General features: G+C 38.3%; 1 long non-coding RNA gene across 1 annotated transcript; it reads left to right on the top strand.

Annotated features, from left to right (window-relative positions):
- Positions 1-214: 214 nt before the first annotated feature.
- LOC147711266 (uncharacterized) lies at positions 215-9,931 on the top strand. The gene is made up of 3 exons (XR_015295903.1): positions 215-421; positions 5,496-5,525; positions 9,605-9,931. It is a non-coding gene; the product is annotated as an uncharacterized LOC147711266 (long non-coding RNA).
- The last annotated feature ends 412 nt before the right edge of the window (positions 9,932-10,343 follow it).

Below are 10,343 nucleotides of genomic sequence, written 5' to 3'. Positions count from 1 at the left end.
TACAATTTATTGTTCCCTTTGTTTGAACGTGATTATAAATTAGACACACCCAGCGTTTGGGAGGAAAGAAAAATATTGATTGTTAAGTTCAACCTTGCTTTAATTAATGTCAATTAAGTTGAATTGTTTCTTAAGACTGTACATAATTTTGATTGACAAGGGAAGGGCGGTGCCACTGCTGGAATGCCATGCAGTTGGCACTTGAGCCTGGCTCACACTCCAGTATATAAGGAGGTTCATTTGAACAGATAAAAAACTATCCTAATATCTTTTTCTGAAGAATCGGCTATTATAGTGACCGAAGCAACCATGTCCGGAGTTAAAGGCGGCGGTGGTGGTGGTGGTGGCTATGGTGGTGGAGGACAGTGTGGAGATCAGAAGAATCAAAATCCAGATCCATGCCAGGGCGCAACCATAGACCGTGAGTTGAAATTATCTATTTTCATGTCAAATTTAATTTTATGGTATATATTAATGCCAACCTCAGTACCTTATGGGCTGTTTTCGACATAGTGAGTGACAAGGAAATAATAATGGTAACTGAACTGTTAGGGTTTGTTGGTCTGCTGTGTTAATTTTTAAATGTATATATTCGTAAAGAAGGCATTTGTAGAAGAAATAAAGTACTTAGTAACAAGAAAATGTACTAGGTCATAGACAGCAGAACACTTACATAAGTATATGATGGAAGTGATGGGAGTGGAATGTGACAACAACGAGAGTACTTACATATAATATCCATTTCGCACTAAATAGCCTGACAATATTCATACATGTGCAACCATTTTAACTATTTTCACTTCTTGAAATACGATCACCGAGAACTCAGCCCATTGATGTATTATGCTCCATTTGGAAAAAAAATCTGTTGGTCACAGAAGAAGAGATGCACATCCCAGATAGTTTCTCTGCTAAAATTTCGGAAGTGCAGGAGGCAGTTGGTAAAGAGAAACCGAAAGGCTTCAATTTCAAAATGATTTCAACTTTGTGTGGGTGGTGAAGAAAGATGAGGTGGCATCCTCTCCCTTCTACTTCGAGTCTGTCAGTCAAGAAGGCAAAGGTCATAGTCCTTCTTCTTGGTCTATTAATAAGGCCGTTTTTCCTTGCCCTTCTTTGTTTAGGACGACCTGCTCAATGTTCCTGTAGGTGCATATCTCTCTATTTAACGACTGTCAAGTCAACATGCCGAAATGTATTTGATAGCGTGCCATTAACATGAACACGCAGGCGCACTCTAAGAGAAAACGCTGAGGTTGAATTTGAGTAGAGTTTAAGGGATGCAGCAAATATTTCAGACTGAATTCGTCTGGCAACCCTCATCTACTGTTGATATGTAACAGTACAGAAATGTGAAAATGTTTGTGCCAGTACACAGTTGCATCAGGGGGGCTAAGCACAATCCTGTTCTACAACAGGCTTGCTCATTTAGGAAATGTAACTCCCTTAAAAAAAACTTTAATGGTAATTGACAATAATGGGGGCTAGCAGAGTCTCCAGCAACAAAGAAGTCCCTTCTTCAAAGTAATTGCAGTTAAGACTAACAGAACATGTTGAAAGCTTCTCACTATGATTGACAAACCAGTCTTAGTACAGTGAAAGCCATAGCAATAGGCTTGTGACTGTATCAATGTGGCAAGGCAAGGAAGGCATGGGCAAAGCGCACCGGTGGGCGTTGGCCTGATTTGGCGCCAAAGTGTCCTGGCGTTCACTGAGGGGTGCTGAGCCCCTGACAGGTGCCAAGAACAGATTCATTTTAATTAATTGCAGGTGTGTGTTAAATGCTTTTCATCCCAAGGACAGCACTCTGACACCACTCTCAGGGTATGCCCTGCTATGGTGGAATGAGTGTCAGGATTTAAGCACAAAAGATTGTTGTGCTAATAGTAGTAAGTCTATGTTGATGCATAAGTCTAGGTTCTGTCTACAATATTTATGTTGCATAATATTTAATAATATTTTGGTAGTACCAACAAAATTAGGACCAGATTTGGAGTCTGGTGGAGAGGTTAGTCTGTCACAAACGTGACGGATATCCCGTCTGCCGCGTTACAAGTGCCAATGGTTACAATGCCCTTATAATAAGACTGGTAATATATACGTCACGTTTGTGACACAGTAACCCAGCTACCCTTCTTTAAATCAGGCCCTCAGTAATCTAACACACAATAGTTAACGTTTGTGATTCTGGTTGTTTTTCTACTCCATTATATTTCTGATTTTGATGCTTTAATTAAAAGCAATAAAAACGTCACTTTTTAAAAAAGTGCCTCAAATCTAAAAAGAGATGTAATCTCTTTCTTCCTTAACTGTTGAGAACAACCTGTAAACAGTATCCTAATATGTAATTATGCTATATCTGTGCGCGTCAATATTTCATTGTATGGGGTCATATAAATCAACGAGGGGTAGGTAAAGGAAGGGCCAGGAAAGGGGAAACTATGGAATAAGATATTGGAATGAGGAAGGCACTTGATAAATTCAAACATCGTCACACAAAAAGTTTGCTGTTCACCAGAGGAGGTAATTGTGCACCATGGGGCAGATCTATTTAAAACGCAGGACAACACAGTCCAGCTACATTATTTACTTTGCTGCAACGAAGTTGGGGAAAGAGCATTTCAAAGCTATATCTACTAAGACATGGCCCAGAAGTTCTCTTTCCCAGCACTCGTGCTCAAGCAGGCTCTGGAGAGGCATATATCCTTTACACCACAGCTCAAAGATGTCTGTGTGATGTCTAGCATAGATTTTGTGCTGCAACCCTTCAAGTTCGAAGTATTATGATCAGACTAACTTTAAGACTTTTCACACATTGGATGTGTGCTGTACAGTGCAGTTCACGTGCAATTTGACAAAAGTAAGATTACATACATTTCTTTATATTAGCGTCCCTTTGATCAGATGTTATTTTTTTGATGCAAAGCCGTTATCACTTTTAGTAGGTAGGTATTTCAATCATTAACATGGGTGGTAGGAGGAGAATATCCAGCTACCACCCAAGGGACGCCACATACGCAAAAATAGAGCAATGCATCAGAAAGCCAATTTTGCGTCACTTTGAGGGATACAGTCCACATGGAAAAGTGTTGCCCTGGAAAATGAATATCAACACCTTGCTCCACTTTACACCATTTTGCATGACTTTGCTGTGGTGCAAAGTGTTTATTAAAACTGCCCCAAACTATCTGGTTGTATGTACCGGGAGGAAGGAATAGTAAAGGTATGGAGGGGGACAGGCAGGGCTGGACTGGCCGTAGCGGGCACCAGGCGTTTTCCTGATTTGCCACCAGGGTGGGGTCGGGTTTTATGTTCCTAGGGGATTTTTTTTTAATGGGCCGGCAATATTGGCCCCCTGTGACAAAGTCGGCGGAAATGGGCCCTAACAAATAGCTTGGTTGCATCCCCTCATCCCCCCCAAGGGGGGTGAGGAGGGGGTGCTTGTATATTAAGGACCTAGTGCTTGTATATTAATGACCTAGAAAATCACATTAATCAAGAGAATGAGGATGTTCCCAAGATAGGCACCAGAAATCATCCGGCCTTACTTTATGCGGATGACTGTATTCTAATATCCAGAACCGATTTGGGCCTACAGAAGCTGGTTCAATGATTTAATGACCGAATTGGGTTTAAGGACTCACACAGCAAAATCCTACACTATGGTAGTAGGTAAATCTCCCTCCATTTTTTAATCATGTTTTATGGACAATGAAAGGCTGTCCTGTGTTCCAACTTTTTCGTACTTGGGAATCCCGTTTGATCAGAAAGTCACTTGGCACCGTCTAGTTGAAACAATGGTCAGAAGTTTTAATCAAAACCTGGAGGCGATATTTAGGTTCATGAAGAAGCTAGGCTCAAGATCGATCAATTCAATAGTCAATATCTATAAGGCCTACTCGTGTTCTGTCACCTTGTATGGGGCTGGAGTATGGAGCTTCTGTAATTCGGCACATCCCAAGTAGCTGAGAACAGCGTTGTGAGAAGCTTGTTGACAGTCCCCAGTAGTGTTCCAACTACCATCTATCATAGTGAACTTGAATTGACCCCTTTGTCCTTTCGTATACAAACTGCACCAATCACACTGTGGCATTCAATTTGGGTAAAGGAGGAGCCAGCCTTTATTTGCACAATTATTTTAGACTGTTTTAAACTTGATTATATTTTAAAGATTCCCTGGTTTAGTTATATAAAAAAAACAGTTGTAATCAATGGGGCTGGTGGGTTGTTTTTATAATCCCACAAACATTGCTAAGATCCCTAGAACCAATTGGAAGAAGGACTTCTTGAACAGCCTAAAATTGTCTAGTGAGCATCTAGAGATGGTAAAAAATAGAGTTTTGGAGCACTTGCTTCGAGTACACACCCCAGGTGTTGAGACTTAGCTCTCTTTTTATTTTTGGCACACTACATGTTTTATCTTATTTGATTCAGGTTTGGCATCTAGCACCTTTTGGTTTCTTCTCCGCGCAATGCCTATTGTGATGCTAAACTGGATCTTTGCCGTTGTGACTCTGAATCTACTCAAAGCACACTTCACTTCCTGTTTTTTTTTTAACTTTATATCAAGCCAAGAAGCAATTTTATGATTCCACTTTTAAAAATAAATATTAGGAAGTGTCGGACAGCTTTATACCATTTTCAGCTCTTAAATGATTAATTCACTTGTCTAATGGTTAATAGATACATCTCCACAGCTGTCCCTTTATGTAATATTGTTGGTAAATGATTTCTTTTGCTCAGTTTTTAATGAATTACTATTGGATTTTATGGTCCATGGGTCAGGGGTTTAATATAAAAGTTCATTATAAACTGTTTCTAGTTCATGCTGCTATTTCGTAGAAAGTGTAACCTAATTATTCACCTTTATAACACCTCGATTATGAATTATTATTGTCTTGAAGTGTATCATACATTGTCTGAGTCATATTTTTAATTTGTGTTTTAAATGTTCTTTTATAATGTATTATTTTGTGGCTGCAAGTCAGCCAAATAAAGGTATTTGACTGACTAACTGACTGACAACTTATTTGCCCAGGACGGTAAATGATGTTTTGAAAAGTTGTTTGAGAATCCACCACCATGACAAGCCTTCTTGAGGAAGGAGATGAGACTACGTGGTTTAGTGAATGTCTGGGTATTAGTGCCTCACTTCTAATCTTGTATTCTGAGCTTAACTTGCATGTGTGATTCTGACAAATCACTTTACCTCTGGTGTCCAGTCCCATATTTGAAACAAATTCGGAGCACTTGCAAGCAAATAAAATTGTCTAATTTCTTCACTTGGAAGAGGACTTTTCAGGAGATATGTAAAATAGTCATGGACCTAGACTATTTGAGTTCTATAAATTCATGACATACATGTGCACTGATTTCTTCTGTAATGTAAACTTTTCATAAGCACTATGGGGCCTACATTTTATGTTTTTTGAAGAAATGAAATAACACTTCAGAAGTACTGCAGTCTAATTGTGTTTATTCTGCTTTCTTAATTCTAGAATGCAAACCCGTTTTGGACTGCCTCCCAAGTAAGTGATCTACTGTGGTTAATGTGGTATCACTTGTAATTGAGGAACAAAAACACAGGGGATGTTTGGATTTGGTTACACACAATTGAAGACATTGAATGTGCTATTTGATGGATCCTAGCAACCTACTCTAAGAACAAATCCATTAAAAACATTATTTAGCAAGCTCATGATTAAAATAGCTCTTAACTTACATAACAGAATTTCTAATTCATGCTTCTACATTTTCTTCACTTTCCCTTCTTACAATAAAGTTCTGCCTCTTCTTTTGGGTTTCACAAGTCCCATAAATTCAGGAAAATATGAAAAGCAAGGTTAAAATATTTTACAATATTGATACATTTCTTATGTAGAACTCATTGTAATCTACTTAGATAAACTATTTGCAACATACATGTGCTATATTAAGGAGTGAAACCGCTGGGCTTTTCTTTTTGTTTTTTTTACAAATAGTCAATACAATTTGGTTTAACAAATTTTGTGTAGCAGGCAATTCAAAGCTTCTTCTAAGATCTTCAAACACACAACCCAACATACTGTGGGCAAATACAAGATTACTTTTGTGGTATAAACTAGCTGGGTATGCACCATTGGCATGCACATTACCCCCAAAACATTGACCGGCTACTAGGTTTTACATGTCTACAAATACAGGGAAGATTAGGAAGGCACTCAGCTGAGGCATGAGGTTATATTACAATTACACTTTTTTACTTGTTTCTAGGATTGTCCACAGGCAGATTTTGCTGTCTCGAAGACCTTACCCATCCTTTAAAAAATCTCCCATAAGAAGTAGTAAATAGTGAATGGCTTTTCAATAGTTTCTCATGGCTTGCCATTGCTTGAATAGGCTGTCCAGCAAGGCCATGGCATTTTGTGAAATGTTTCATTGTCTCATTTGTGTTTCTATTGGTATTTGTTCTCAAACAGCTCTTTTGTTAGACTGCAGATTCAACATGAAACAAAGTTTGTACTTCAGAGTCATTGTGTGTTCTTAGGTATATTTACTTTAGCAAAATGAATTTTAATTGGTGGTTGATGCCTTTTTTGTTTAGGAAGCATGTCCTGATTGTTTTTATGGCAGACTAAGACTATTCGATAATCACCTTTACAAGTTAATTTTTTACTTTTCTGTCTTGATAACATATTGATGGATTTACAGCTTTTGTATTAAAAAAGACATGCATATACATTTTCCTACTGTTGCACCAATAGTACAGGCCCAAGGTCAAACGTATCTGCAATGCAAAATGTTACTCTTAATTCTGTTTAACATCATCACTCACAACATAACTTCATATTCTTACTCCTTTTTTATAACACTCTGCCTTTAGGTTACACCTAACTTTTCTAATGCATTCTGTTCAACAAAGGGGTGGTACTCACAGCTTCCATATTGTTATACTCCACATATTATGTGGTCTCAGAATGAGACATAGAAGGTCTGATCGCACCAATGATAGTACAGTACATTGCAATATTAGATGTTAAATGGAAGTCTGTTATAAATTGAAATGGCTTTGGGTAGAGGGAAGAAGGATACAGTATTGGCAAAAAGCAAATAGTGTTGTCAAATATTTCTGTGATATTGGGATCAAGATTGGAAAAGCTTAGTGTTGCTGTGAACTTTAAAAACAAAGGCGGTAGTTGAATAGTACATACCTTATACAGTCAATGAAGCATCACAGACAAAATTATCCCTGACAGCCTATGGTTAGCTTCTTAATATCTACAGCACTATTTTGTGACTAATGCAAATAGGCAAGTGGAAACTACAATAGCTTCATGCAGAATCCTCGGTGGACGTCAGACTCAGGATCGCACAACCTTTGCCAGATGGATGAAATCAAAGGTTCTCCGTCCACTTTCAAGACTTTTGTGTTCAACTAAAGGCACCAGAATCTAATTTCAGTAAAAATCATTTGCTATAGCAGTCTGGATGAGATGCAAATAGATATTTTGAATAACAATGCAGGTTTCAAAATAGTTTATTGCAAGTTTGACCTATATCTATGAGATCAAGTCAAGTCTAATCAAGTCAAAGAAAGCTTTATTCAATTCCGATATAAAATAATCATAAAAGCACATAAAAAGAGAACAATTATTTCATCATTTAAAATATCACACAAGTAAAAAGTGTCAACCATAGATGATGACAAAGTTTATACCTAATGAATTTAATCATATTTCAAATTACCGATCAAAAAAGATTAAATAGACATACATTTCCTTTGACTCAAGATTCTCTTTAAAAAAGTTAAAATCCTGCAAACATTGTGCACATTGTCCAGCAGTTGTAGTACAAGGAATGCTGGTCGGCATTGCCGAAGCTCCAGTTATTTCGAGATCGTTAGCAGACAAACATTCCGAGCATCAAGATAAAATTTACAAAAAAAGTACAACGTGTATTGTGGACTGTGCTGAGTGGTTATCACAAGTACACATATCAAGATCTTGTGCCCAATCATTCATTTTGGGGATAGCAACAAGTCTGTGAAAACCCCACAGCCTAAATCTAGTCAATATGAATCTGTTGTAAATACCATGTACAAAAGTTAAATAGGGTTGACAATATTCAAATCATGTCCAGATGCCTCAGAACCTCCTTTTTTAGATCCTTCCTCGTTATGTTAATAGTTTTTGGATTGGTAACATATTTTAAGTGGCCTAGATCTTGCAAAACGTTCTTAGCATATCTCAGCCAAGAAATCTTTAAGGCCCCTTCTAATTTAATAGTGTCAGTCAGAATATATTGATTTAACTTGGTTTCTTCCCTATTACAGATAATTTTTTAGTTGATTAACAGTTACACTTGTACTATTAAATTATTATTTGACTACATAAATTAAAAAAGTACTGTAATTGGTAATTAAATTGCTATGAATATCTTTTAAACTGTCCTGTCCATAAAGGTTTGAGTGGAGTCTACAGTATGAAGAGGTTTCCACAGCTGTGGTAAGAAGAGAAAAGTGTGGTCCAGAGTCTCTTTCTGAGAAGACGTTGAAGGGATAGTCACTTCCCATTGGCCCACAATAAGGATGGGTGTCCTTTCCACAACATAGGGTTTTGAGGGTTGTCCCCGAAAGATATACCTGATGCAGGCTCTTTATATTAAAAAAACTCTTACAGTAGTTTGACACTAAGCAGTGCTGTGGGTCATGTCTTAATACTGCATTGCATTTTGGGCGTCACGAAATTGACAATGGTGTGGGTGCTAGAAAGCCAAGATGGTCAAACCATGCATATGCAACACAATGGACAGCTGCTGTTGCTGAATCAAAATAAGCAGGTGCCAAGACTGCAGTGTCCTTATCTGCTTTATTAATTTGAAACTATTCATGGATCTAGTGTTGTGTTGTTGGGTAGTATAGTATCCTGATGAGGATAACCCGATTATGCAGGAATCTAGTGGCTCCTAATGAGTGGGAGCAAGACAGAAACATTGGTGGTCATTATTGGGAGTCTAGTGGAGGGTTAGTCCTTCTTGTCTGCAATAAAACAGTAGAGGTCAACCTTTTTGGATCGTCAACCTTTAAGGGATCATCAAATTTTGCAATGCCCTTCCTTAGGATGAAAACATGCAGAAGATAAGCATCCAGGCACTATTGGATTGGAGCAGTGGTTGGCAGAGGTAACCAACCCAGATACCAACAAAGCCTGGCAAAAAAGTGTGGCAGAGACCAGTAGTGGTCCTTGGTAATTCTGCATGGTATAATGATGAACATTTGCACCATAAAAGAAATTGTCATTGTGTAACACTGTGTGTGTCTTGAATCATATACTTCTCCAACTAAAGGCTTTATGCTTTTGCTAATTACAACCAATTGTATTATCTTATTTTTTCAATGCTGTCCCACCTCTCAGCCCACCTAGACACAGGAGTGCATTGTGCTCTTTTGAGCTGGCCCATGCAATCACAATTACATTAAAATCTTGCCAAACACAACTCTGGAAATACAATCACCTCATTGAAGTAGCTGCAGAAAAAAATCATTAGTTCATAAATGAAGAGTATTTAAGTTATAGCGATGACATGGGTGATCATTCTTTAATTATGTGTCTTTTCTTTTTTCCATTAGATCCATGTGCTCCTGTTGACATTTGTGGAGACCAAGGGAAAGCATCATCTGGTGGAGGCTTTGGCCTTGGTTTTGGTGGAGGTGCAAATGCTGGTGGACAGAAGAAATGAATGTTCTACGTTCTATTGTCTCAATCCAGCCATTAGCCTTCGTTCCAGAGATGTTGCTGGAAGTTGATGCTCAGATTGATTGCGTCGCATTTACTATCCACATGGTTTCATTATTTCTCTATGATAGTGTTTATTTCCTTTTTGGAAACACTTGGTAGTCGATCTTGCAAACCTGAAATAAGGATCAAACTGTAATAAAGCAGCAGTATTCCATTGATTAATGCATGACTTGTTTCTTCCTTCTTACACGAAAAGTCAAAATTAAGTCTATGGTGATGAAGCTAGTTCTCTATAATGTCTCCCTTGATTCCTATGGGCCTTATTTACAATTTCACAGGATAGGAGCGCCATATATTGGAAGTGCTCCTGCCTCCAAAACATGCAATTTTCCAGCTCTAGTTGGAGTCAGGGGAAATGGTGTGTTTACTCCACTGGAGGGCTGCTGCCTCTACAGGTATAAACCTCTCACCTGGCACACAGTCTGCCGGGGGGTCATTATGTCGTACTGAAGGTGGTCCTGTCCTTTTGAGGGCACACTGATATGTTTTCAAGATCATCCTCTAGAACATGATCCAGAATTCAGTTTTATAAACCCCCTGGCACTAAGGAGTTAGCCAATTTACCAACCC

Source organism: Lissotriton vulgaris, chromosome 5, assembly GCF_964263255.1.
Source record: "Lissotriton vulgaris chromosome 5, aLisVul1.2, whole genome shotgun sequence".
Taxonomy (NCBI): domain Eukaryota; kingdom Metazoa; phylum Chordata; class Amphibia; order Caudata; family Salamandridae; genus Lissotriton; species Lissotriton vulgaris.
Note: the sequence above shows the minus strand (reverse complement) of the source record. Positions and strands in the feature narration are given on the sequence as shown.